The sequence below is a fragment of the Ovis aries genome, chromosome 16 (assembly GCF_016772045.2).
Source record: "Ovis aries strain OAR_USU_Benz2616 breed Rambouillet chromosome 16, ARS-UI_Ramb_v3.0, whole genome shotgun sequence".
Lineage (NCBI taxonomy): Eukaryota > Metazoa > Chordata > Mammalia > Artiodactyla > Bovidae > Ovis > Ovis aries.
The window spans coordinates 14768474-14780993 of record NC_056069.1 but is presented as its reverse complement, the minus strand read 5'-3'; the positions used below and the strand labels follow the sequence as shown (position 1 = coordinate 14780993).

The window sequence follows — 12520 nt, the reverse complement described above, 5'->3', positions numbered from 1 at the left end:
GTTTTCCCAGCACCACTTGTTAAAGAGATTGTCTTTAATCCATTGTATATTCTTGCCTCCTTTGTCAAAGATAAGGTGTCCATACGTGTGTGGATTTATCTCTGGGCTTTCTATTTTGTTCCATTGATCTATATTTCTGTCTTTGTGCCAGTACCATACTGTCTTAATGACTGTGGCTTTGTAGTAGAGCCTGAAGTCAGGCAAGTTGATTCCTCCAGTTCGATTCTTCTTTCTCAAGATTGCTTTGTCTATTCGAGGTTTTTTGTATTTCCATACAAATTGTGAAATTATTTGTTCCAGCTCTGAAAAATACTGCTGGTAGCTTGATAGGGGTTGCATTGAATCTGTAGATTGCTTTGGGTAGTATACTCATTTTCACTATATTGCTTCTTCTGATCCATGAACATGGTATATTTCTCCATCTATTAGTGTCCTCTTTGATTTCTTTAACCAGTGTTTTATAGTTTTCTATATATAGGTCTTTAGTTTCTTTAGGTAAATATATTCCTAAGGATTTTTTTCTTTTCGTTGCAATGGTGAATGGAATTGTTTCCTTAATTTCTTTTTCTACTTTCTCATTATTAGTGTATAGGAATGCAAGGGATTTCTGTGTGTTGATTTTATATCCTGCAGCTTTACTATATTCATTGATTAGCTCTAGTAATTTTCTGGTGGAGTCTTTAGGGTTTTCTATGTAAAGGATCATGTCATCTGCAAACAGTGAGAGTTTCTTCTTTCCAATTTGGATTCCTTTTATTTCTTTTTCTGTTGTGATTGCTATGGCCAAAACTTCCAGAACTATATTGAGTAGTAGTGGTGGAAGTGGGCACCCTTGTCTTTTTCCTGACTTTAGGGGAAATGCTTTCAGTTTTTCACCATCAAGGATAATGTTTGCTGTGGGTTTGTCATATATAGCTTTTAGTATGTTGAGGTATGTTCCTCCTATTCCTGCTTTCTGGAGAGTTTTTATCATAAATGGATGTTGAATTTTGTCAAAGGCCTTCTCTGCATCTATTGAGATAATCATATGGCTTTTATTTTTCAATTTGTTATTGTGGTGAATTACATTGATTGATTTGTGGATGCTGAAGAATCCTTGCATCCCTGGGATAAAGCCCACTTAGTCATGGTGTATGATCTTTTTAATGTGTTGTTGGATTCTGATTGCTAGAATTTTGTCAAGGATCTTTGCATCTATGTTCATCAGTGATATTGGCCTGCAGTTTTCTTTTTTTGTGGCATCTTTGTCAGGTTTTGGTATTAGGGTGATGGTGGCCTCATAGAATGAGTTTGGAAGCTTACATTCCTCTGCAATTTTCTGGAAGAGTTTGAGTAGGATAGGTGTTAGCTCTTCTCTAAATTTTTGGTAGAATTCAGCTGTGAAGCCATCTGGACCTGGGCTTTTGTTTGCTGGAAGATTTCTGATTACAGTTTCAATTTCCGTGCTTGTGATGGGTCTGTTAAGATTTTCTATTTCTTCCTAGTTCAGTTTTGGAAAGTTGCACTTTTCTAAGATTTTGTCCATTTCTTCCACGTTGTCCATTTTATTGCCATATAATTGCTGATAGTCGTCTCTTATGATCCTTTGTATTTCTGTGTTGTCTGTTGTGATCTCTCCATTTTCATTTCTAATTTTATTGATTTGATTTTTCTCCCTTTGTTTCTTGATGAGTCTGGCTAATGGTTTGTCAATTTTATTTATCCTTTCAAAGAACCAGCTTTTGGCTTTGTTGATTTTTGCTATGGTCTCTTTTGTTTCTTTTGCAGTTATTTCTGCCCTAATTTTTAAGATTTCTTTCCTTCTACTAACTCGGGGGTTCTCCATTTCTTCCTTTTCTAGTTGCTTTAGGTGTAGAGTTAGGTTATTTATTTGACTTTTTTCTTGTTTCTTGAGGTATGCCTGTATTGCTATGAACTTTCCTCTTAGCACTGCTTTTATAGTGTCCCACAGGTTTTGGGTTGTTGTGTTTTCATTTTCATTCATTTCTATGCATATTTTGATTTCTTTTTTGATTTCTTCTGTGATTTGTTGGTTATTCAGAAGCATGTTGTTCAGCCTCCATATGTTGGAATTTTTAATAGTTTTTCTCCTATAATTGAGATCTAATCTTTCTGCATTATGGTCAGAAAAGATGCTTGGAATGATTTCAATTTTTTTTAATTTATCAAGGTTAGATTTATGGCCCAGGATGTGATCTTCTGGAGAAGGTTCCGTGAGCACTTCAGAAAAAGGTGAAATTCATTGTTTTGGGGTGAAGTGTCCTATAGATATCAATTAGGTCTAACTGGTCTATTCTATCATTTAAAGTTTGCATTTCTTTGTTAATTTTCTGTTTAGTTGATCTGTCCATAGGTGTGAGGGTGGTATCAAAGTCTCCCACTATTATTGTGTTATTGTTAATTTCCCCTTTCATACTTGTTAGCATTTGTCTTATATATTGCGGTGCTCCTATGTTGGGTGCATATATATTTATAATTGTTATATCTTCTTCTTGGATTGATCCTTTGATCATTATGTAGTGGCCTTCTTTGTCTCTTTTCACAGCCTTTGTTTTAAAGTCTATATTATCAGACATGAGTATTGCTACTCATGCTTTCTTTTGGTCTCTATTTGCATGGAATATCTTTTTCCAGCCCTTCACTTTCAGTTTGTATGTGTCCCTTGTTTTGAGGTGGGTCTCTTGTAGGCAGCATATATAGGGGTCTTGTTTTTGTATCCATTCAGCCAGTCTTTGCCTTTTGGTTGGGGCATTCAGTCCCTTTACGTGTAAGGTAATTATTGATAAGTATGATCCCGTTGCCATTTACTTTATTGTTTTGGGCTCGGGTTTATACACCCTTTTGTGTTTCCTGTCTAGAGAATATCCTTTAGCATTTGTTGGAGAGCTGGTTTGGTGGTGCTGAGTTCTCTCAGCTTTTGCTTGTCTGTAAAGCTTTTGATTTCTCCTTCATATTTGAATGAGATCTTTGCTGGGTACAGTAATCTGGGCTGTAGCTTAGTTTCTTTCATCACTTTAAGTATGTCTTGCCATTCCCTCCTGGCCTGAAGAGTTTCTATTGAAAGATCTGCAGTTATCCTTATGGGACTCCCCTTGTGTGTTATTTGTTGTTTTTCTCTTGCTGCTTTTAATATTTGTTCTTTGTGTTTGATCTTTGTTAATTTGATTAATATGTGTCTTGGGTTTGTCCTGTTTGGAACTCTCTGGGTTTCTTGGACTTGGGTGATTATTTCCTTCCCCATTTTAGGGAAGTTTTCAACTATTATCCCAAGTATTTTCTCATGGTCTTTCTTTTTGTCTTCTTCTTCTGGGACTCCTGTAATTCGAATGTTGGAGCATTTCATATTGTTCTGGAGGTCTCTGAGATTGTCCTCATTTCTTTTAATTCGTTTTTTTTTTTTCCTCTCTGATTCACTTATTTCTACCATTCTATCTTCTATTTCACTAATCCTATCTTCTGCCTCCTTATTCTACTATTTGTTGCCTCCAGAGTGTTTCTGATCTCATTTATTGCATTATTCATTATACATTTACTCTTTTTTATTTCTTCTAGGTCCTTGTTAAACCTTTCTTGCATCTTCTCAATCCTTGTCTCCAGGCTATTTGTCTGTGATTCCATTTTTATTTCAAGATTTTGGATCATTTTCACTGTGATTATTTGGAATTCTTTCTCAGGTAGATTCCCTATCTCTTCCTCTTTTGTTTGGTTTGGTGGGCATTTATCCTGTTCCTTTACCTGCTGGGTATTCCTCTGTCTCTTCATCTTGTTTATATTGCTGCATTCGGGGTGGCCTTTCTGTATTCTGGCAGTTGTGGAGTTCTCTTTATTATGGAGTTTCCTCACTGTGGGTGGGGTTGTATCAGTGGTTTGTCAATGTTCCTTGGTTAGGGAAGCTTGTGTCGGTGTTCTGGTGGGGGGAGCTGGATTTCTTCTCTCTGGAGTGCAATGAAGTGTCCAGTAATGAGTTATGAGATGTCAGTGGTTTTGGAGTAACTTTGAGCTACCTGTATATTGAAGCTCAGGGCTGTATTCCTGTGTTGCTGGAGACTTTGCCTGGTATGTCTTGCTCTGGAACTTGTTGGCCCTTGGGTGGTGCTTTGTTTCAGTGTAGGTATGGAGGTGTTTGATGAGCTCCTATCGATTAATATTCCCTGGAGTCAGGAGTTCTCTGATGTTCTCAGGATTTGGACTTAAGCCTCCTGCTGCTGGTTTTCAGTTTTATTTTTACAGTAGCCTCAAGACTTCTCCATCTATACAGCACTGATGATAAAACATCTAGGTTAGAGGTGAAAAGTTTCTCCACATTGAGGGACACCCAGAGAGGTTCACTGAGTTACATGGAGAAGAGGAGAGGGAGGGGGTAGTTAGAGGTGACTGGAATGAGATGAGGTGGGATCAAAAGAGGAGAGAGCCAGCTAGTCAGTAATCACTTCCTTATGTGCACTCCACAGTCTGGACTGCTCAGAGATGTTCACGGATTTATACAAGGAAGAGGAGAGGGAGGAAGTAGACATAGGTGGCCAGGAAGAAATGAAAAAGAGAGAGACAGATCCAGCCGGTAACCAGTTCCCTAAGTGTTCTCTATCGTCTAGAACACACAGAGATTCACAGAGTTGGTTAGAGAAGAGAAAGGGGAGGGAGGAGACAGAGACAACCTGGTGGAGAAAAAGGAGATTCCAAAGGAGGAGAGAGTGGTCAAGCCAGTAGTCTCGCTCTCAGGTAAAATTGGATACTGAAGATTGGGTTTTTAAATGTACAAAATTGTCAACAAATACCAAAAAGCAAAGATTAAAAATCTAGAGTAGAGGTTGGATTTTCAAAAATACAATATTAAAAAAAAGAAGAAGAAGAAGAAAAACAAAGTCACAGGAATTATTAGAAAAACAACAACAACCAAAAAAATATATATGGCATTTGCTTTAAAAATAGGGTCTTTTTTTTTAAAGTAATAGGTCATAAAAATAAAAATTAAAGGAGAAATAGAGGACTTAAAAATTTTAAAAAGTTAAATAAAAAAGATAAAAGAAGAAAAATACAATCAAACAGCAACATCAAAAAAAAAAGAATGATCATAAAAATAGTAAAGATATATCTGGGACTTTCTCTGGTGTTGTGGGCAGTGTGGGGTCACTTCCAAGGCGGTTCCCTCTGTTGAGCTTCTTCTGTTTGCTGGTTTCTTCAGTGTCTGATTTCCGCCCTGATACAAGGGGGGCGGTGGTGGACACTTTTTTTAAGCTCACTTGTTCAGTCGCGCTGTGGGGAGGGAGGGATGCTGCAAACAAATAACACTGGCATGTGCTCGCAGTGTCTCAGCCACACATGCTCACGGAGCACACCGCTCAGGCTCTTCGTTGCTCTGCAGGGAACCGTCTGAGGCTGGCCCTAGGCTGCATGCACCTCCCCGGTCTAAGCTGCTCAGGCTTGGCGCTCAGGTAGCCCTCAGACGTGCAGATTCGGTTGGGCCTGCGTTTTGTGCCCTTCCCAGGTCTGAGTAGCTCAGGTGTTTGGTGAGCGCGGTCACTGCGACTTATCACCTTTCCCGTCCCTGCTGCTCAGTTTTCTGGGTGTACTGCTGGCACCCCTTCTGAGGTGGATAGTGACTGTCCAGAACCCAAAGAAGTCTTAGCAAGGAAGCCTGCTTGCAGTTTGGTAGGAAATGTCTCTCCAGGGCTGCAATTGCCCCCTTCCAGCCCTTACGGCTCTGGCTGCCTGTCACCGGAGGGGTATGGTCTACAGCCGGCTATTTCTGTTCCGTCCTTTGTTCTGTGTGTGGTCCTGGTGGTTTCTTATTTTAGAGCTTTTCACGTGGTAGCTATCCCACCGTCTGGTATGCTAGCCCAAGTTAGTTTGCTCTGGTTACACTCAGGGCATTCTGGCCCGATTCTTAAAAAGCACTGCAGCCTGCACCTCCCTGCCCAGCCCCTACTTGCTAGTGGCGGATGTGGGCGTCTGCGCTGCTTCTCCACTGGGGGAGTTACTGTTGGGCTGGTAATCTGTTGGTTTTAATTATTTATTTATGTTTCTTCCCTGTTATGTTGCCCTCTGTGCTTCCAAGGCTTGCCACAGACTCGGCAGCGAGAGTGTTTCCTGATGTTTGGAAACTTCTCTCTTTTTAAGACTCCCTTCCTGGGACAGGACTCCCTTCCTGGGATGGAGCTCCCTCCCTACCTCCTTTGTCTCTTTTTTTGTCTTTTATATTGTTTCCTACCTGTTTTTGAGGACAATGATCTGCTTTTCTGGGTGCCTGATGTCCTCTGCCAGCATTCAGAAGTTGTTTTGTGGAATTTACTCAGCGTTGAAATGTTCTTTTGATGAATTTGTGAGGGAGAAAGTGGTCTCCCCGTCCTATTCCTCTGCCATCTTCGAGCTTTGTTTTTTGAATGTTGAGATTTAAGCCAGCTTTTTCACTCTCCTCTTTCACTTTCATCAAGAGGCTCTTTAGTTCTTCTTCACTTTCTGCCATAAGGGTGGTATCATCTGCATATCTGAGGTTATTGATATTTCTGCCAGCAGTCTTGATTCCAGCTTGTGCTTCATCCAGCCCAGCATTTCTCATGATGTACTCTGCATATAAGTTAAATAAGCAGGGTGACAACATACAGCCTTGAGGTACTCATTTCCCAATTTGGAACCAGTTCGTTCTTCCATGTCCAGTTCTAACTGTTGCTTCTTGATCTGCATACAGATTTTTCAGGAGGCAGGTAAGGTGCTCTGGTACTCATATCTGTTTAAGAATTTTCCACAGTTTATTTTGATCCACAGTCAAAATCTTTAGCATAGCTAAATGATGCAAAAGTAGATGTTTTTCAGGAACTCTCTTGCTTTTTCAGTGACCTAGTGGATGTTGGCAATTTGATCTCTGGTTCCTCTGCCTTTTCTAAATCCAGCTTGAACATCTGGAAGTTCTCAGTTCACATATTGTTGAAGCTAGTTCTCCACTAGGTTGGAGAGCTTTGAGCATTACTTTGCTAGTGTGTGAGATGAGTGCAATTGTGTGGTAGTTTGAGCATTCCTCGGCATTGTCTTTCTTAGGGATTGGAATGAAAATTGACCTTTTCCTGTCCTGTTGCCACTGCTGAGTTTTGCAAATTTGCTGGCATATTGAGTGCAGCACTTTCACAGCATCATCTTTTAGGATTTGAAATAGCTCCACTGGAATTCCATCACCTCCACTATCTTTGTTCATAGTGATGCTTCCTAAGGCTCTCTTGACTTTGCACTCCAGGATGATTGGCTCTAGGTGAGTGATCACACCATTGTGATTATCTGAGTCATGAAGATCTTTTTGTATAGTTCTTCTGTGTATTCTTGCCACCTCTTCTTAATATTTTCTGCTTCTGTTAGGTTCATCCCATTTCTGTCCTTTATTGCACCCGTCTTTGCATGAAATGTTCCCTTGGTATCTCTAATTTTCTTGAAGAGATCTCTAGTCTTTCCCATTCTATTGTTTTTCTTTATTTCTTTGCATTGATCACTTAGGAAGGCTGTCTTAACTCTCCCTGCTGTTCATTGGAACTCTGCATTCACATGGGTGTATCTTTCCTTTTCTCTTTTGCCTTTTGTTTCTCTTCTCAGCTATTTGTAAGGCCTTCTCAGACAACTTTGCCTTTTTGCATTTCTTTTTCTTAAGGAGGCTTTGATCACGGCCTCCTGTACAGTGTTATGAACCTCCATCCATAGTTCTTTAGGCACTCTGTTGATCAGATCTAATCCCTTGAATCTATTTCTCACTTCCACTGTATAATCATAAGGGGATTTGATTTAGGTCATACCTGAATGGTCTAGTGATAGTGGTTTTCCCTACTTTCTTCAACTTAAGTTTGAATTATGCTATTTAAGTCTGATTTCTATAAGATTAGCTTTCTAATGTGACAAAAAATACATTGAGTTTTTAATAGGTGAACCAAATATTTGTTCATGTAAGTCCTTTTTAAGTCCTCAACTCTGTTTTGTTGGCCTTAATACAACTTTAAATACTTATATACCCTATAATTAATATAACTTAAAGTTTAACTAAGTTGAATTTTCTGTAAGAATATATAAAACTTACTTGGTAAAACTTGCCATAGTAAGTACAAAACATCTATTTATAACTGTTCTTCTCTTCCCCCAGGTTTTTAGTATTCACATCTTCCTTTCTCCCTCTTTCATCCTCCGTCTCCTACCCTACAAAGAGAAATTAAAGAAAAAGAGGTCAGGACAAAGTACAGAATTTCAGAGAGAAAATAGTTTTTCTCTCTTGTCTCGAAACGTCCATGATTGTCTCATGACCACTTATTTTGAGTGGAAGAAAATTTCAAAATCATTAGAGGTTTTGGTCAGCTAAACCAGCTTCACTATAGTTTGTCTCAAGTTAATTTTATGTTAAAAGAAAAAGAAATTTCTAAGAGTCTTTAAAAATTGTAATGTGGTTTAAAAAAAAGGATAATTGTATTTATTAATAAAAGAAAATCACTGCTCAGCCTAAGTTAAATTACAATGGGTATAGATAGTTGCCAGCCCTGTAGGATGTCAATGTGAAATCATTATCTATTCAAAAAGCAATTCTTTTGGTATATACAAACTTTTCACCTGATGTGTTTGAAGTACTCTATTATCCTTCAGTTGTTTTCCGATTTGAGCAGTATGATCAAGGACTAGAACTAGCCTTGGTCAACTTTTTATGCTAGAGCCATTCAAAGTGTGATTTTACTGAAAATTTGTGGTAAAGAAACATCTGGACTCTGTTAAAGCTGTTTATCACTTTGGATGGTAAACCTACAAGCAGGTTTCTTGAGTACTTAATATTTAAGTTGGGGAATGATATTTCATAATATAATTTTTAGCAGATTTACAGAGTGGAATATTTTCCTAATTGTTCTGCTGAAAAATACTTAGGGGTTCAAGAGGGGAAAAAAATGCAAAGCTCTTATTACCTTCTCTCCTTTCTTTTCTTTCATGTGCTTATTCTGACTTGAGGATCTCTGTCTCTTGCTTCCTTCCTTTTCTCAGTGTATAGTCTCACTCTTTCTTATCCAGTCCACTTTCTCTAAGCCTCTACCTTGACTACTGAATGCTGCTGAACAGAACCACACAGCCAGGGACAAGTCCAGCCTCAGCTGTGCCTCCAGTGCCTCTTCATTATCCAGTCCCTGGTGCTCCCCTTCAACCTCAGGTTCACTCTCTCATCAGATCACCTGACTTTCTGCTCTATGAAACAGGAGTACCTTCTTCAGCTCATATTCTTTTCCTGTTTATTCACATCAATTCTTATCTCCTCCTCTTCTACTGTAAAGGTAGGAATCCCTCTACCCACTGAAAATGATTCCATCCTCTTTTTTTTGTTTTTAATTTTCTCTCACTCTCTTGCCTTCCTTCAACTTGTGGATAGACTTCAGGAGTGGAAAAAAGAAAACCACTTAATTTTATTTCCTGTCCCCACCACCTTAGTTTCTATTTATCTCTAAATACACATCATTCAGCTTTTCCTTCGTCACTCTCCTGAAACTGCTCTCCCTAAGGCCATGTATTTGACACATCTAGTGACTGCTCTCCAGTTTTTGTTTTTCCTAGTGTGTCTGTTGTGGAATTTGGCATTTTTTTGCTTTTTCCCTCTTAAAAACCATCCTCCTCACGAACTTGCCACTTAAATTGTGTTTCACTTGGGATCTTTATAGAAATGCCAAGTTTCAAGCCCCACCTCACACTTTTAAATCAGAATCTGCATTTTAATAGAGCCCCCAGGTGATTTGTATATTCAAGTTTGAGAAGCACTCCTCTGGAATAGTAATTTTTACCACCTGTGCCACTGGACTAGTTCAAGTTTGTATCATCTTAGCTCTAAGGTCAGCAATTTCCAACTCCCCAGGGTGTTTCCCAGGGTATTCCTATAGCATCTTTCTCATGCTTCTGTGATAGTATGACATCAGGTTTGTATATATATATATTTCTTCTTTGTGTGGCCTTATACTGTAATTTTCTTGAAGGCAGAGATTATGTCCATTTATCTGTGGTCAAATAATCATAAGTACACAAATATTTATGTAAATAAATGAATAACAAAAAAGAATGAATCCTTCATGGACAAATCATTTCTGTAGATCTTGTAAGTGACTTACTTGTATTTATCACTTGAGATTTATTGGTTTGCCTTCTACCCATTGCCTGGAGTGAATTCCTTCAGAGATCATCTTATTTATCTTTAGGTCCTCTGAGTCTTATGTAATAAGTGTATGGTAATTAGTCATTAAAGTTTGTGTAATGAGTGGGTGAATGAATGAATGAATGCATTTGTGATTCTTTAGGGGAGCGGTTTTTACCTCCTGACTCCACATTAGATTCACTGGAAACATGTTAAAAAGAAAAACTATTGATACCCAGATCCCACTCCCAAAAGTTCTGAATGATTTAGTCTGAAGTGAAGTCTAGGCATATCCTTTTTTAACATTTTAACTTTCAATTTAAATATAATATACGTACAGAATTTATCTTTATGAATTATATTTCATAGTGCACGTATTGTTGAATTTTTACAAACCAAATACACCCCTATACCCATCACCCAGTTCAAGAAACAAAATTGCCATTACCCACAGGTCTCCCTCTTGCCCTTTTCTGGTTATTTCTTCCTTTATCCCCTAACAGTAACTACTTTTCTAACTTCTGAGAATATAACATTAATTTACACAATAATACTTTGTAAAATCTGTCCATATATTCTAGTGTGCAGTTAGGGTTAAGAACCGTAATCCCCACCAAGTACTAGACTTAAAAAAAATAAAAGTTGCATCACCTCCAAGTCTTTTTTGCAGTCTGACAGAGACAAAATAGTAATATCAATGGAACTCAATTTAATCTCTGAAAAAGTAAAAGGGTCAGTATAGTGGAAAGTCATTTTAGAAGAAACAGAATGATACTGAGTTTTCCTAATGTTTTTCAAGATGTGTGCTGTTAAAAACCCAAATCAGTATCTCAGTCTTTTCCATATATTTGAATCACCTGAGGAAACCCCCACCCCCACCCCGCCGCAATCAAGACAGTCAAAATGTTTGGACCATGAGAAGTTTTAGAAAGCACAGGTTATTCTAATGTGCACTCAAGGTTAACTGAAAGGCATTGCAGCCTGTCTTTTGCAAAGTCCTGTTTTAAAATTTTTTCTAAAAAATCCTTTTGTTGCCTGTAGGTGGAGCTCAGCTGCTGCAAGTTAGTCATATAAACCAAGCTGAGTTGTCTGCTCTACTTCTTTTTTCGCATATGTGTATAGATTTATAATAAATGGCTAAACAGTAAAGTCAGATGTAACAAGCAGACTGGATAGTCAGAAATCAGTGGTCTGTTGTGCTGATTACAGTCATCATGGAAATCCTTTCTTTTATTGTGTAATTTCTATCATCTCTAATTTTATTGTGATTACTCTTACTTCTATATTATTTTCATCAAATTAAAATATAAATCAAAGAAATCTTGACACGTACCCTGAAATCGCCATCATTAGTTTCTGTAGTAGTTGTTCAAGGTTAACTGGAATAATGTTAGTTTTGGTGTTTGCAGAGGTTCTTGTTTGGTCAGCTGTGTTATGTCACATTAAGTCAACTGTGGCACTATTCCTTTTTTATAAAAACAGTTCTCTTATTTGGTAAAGTCAAGTTAATTTGTGTTCTATTCATAAGCTGTGTTAGGTTAACTGAATATCTTATCTGATAGTATCAAAAATTTAGATATAAATATCGAAATTGAGTTTGAAACCTAATGAGTTGAACTTTAAATTATGAAACAAGGGATAATACAGTCAGAAATACCTCCTTTGGCTTGGGTGAACACCCAAATGAGCTGTTGCTAATTTTAGCCTTACACTGTAAGTCTCCTTTTGTTTATGGGACCACATTTTCTTATGGTACTTTGAATACTTTTATTTCCTCAATATTTCTAGCCTTCTGAAAAATATTAATAAGTTTTCCCTGAGCCTTAGGGAATTTTTTGAGTCTTAATATACTTTGTATTCTGTTTCTCTTACTTTGTGATCAAACTTGAGGAAGTACATAGCTGTCTCCAGTACTTAAGTTTAGTTTACTTTAGCGAATTCAAAAAGATAGTGTCATATTTAAGTTTCAAAAATTTAAAAGATAATGCACATTTAAAAATGATAGTACAAAATTTAAAAGATAATACAGTAACAAGGATTGAAGTCCAGAGACATTCTTACCATCCTATGTAAATCATTAAAACCATGATCTCTAAGAAGTCCCCCTGCTGCTCTCAGAACTTTTATAAGCGAGAAATGAAATTAACCAGTTAGAGCATTTCTGCTGCTTTTCACCTTCTGTTGCCCCAAGATATTGTACTGAAGCAGAGAGTAAAAAAAGAAAAGAAAGAAATGTAAGATCTATATACTGGATAAGTGGTCTCTGAAAATTTGCAAGTGTTATTTCTTTGGTATGGAGTAGTAGTGGTTTAAATACTGTATTTTCAGAAAATATTTGGGTTTAACATCAGATGTTAAGTTTTGGAGCGGTCTGGTAGCAGCTAGTTTGCATACTAACTT

General features: G+C 37.7%; 1 protein-coding gene across 11 annotated transcripts in view; it reads left to right on the top strand.

The window, feature by feature from the left end:
* Positions 1-12520, top strand: part of CWC27 (CWC27 spliceosome associated cyclophilin) — a 273447-nt gene that overhangs the window by 54728 nt on the left and 206199 nt on the right. The gene's annotated exons all lie outside the window — the stretch shown is intronic.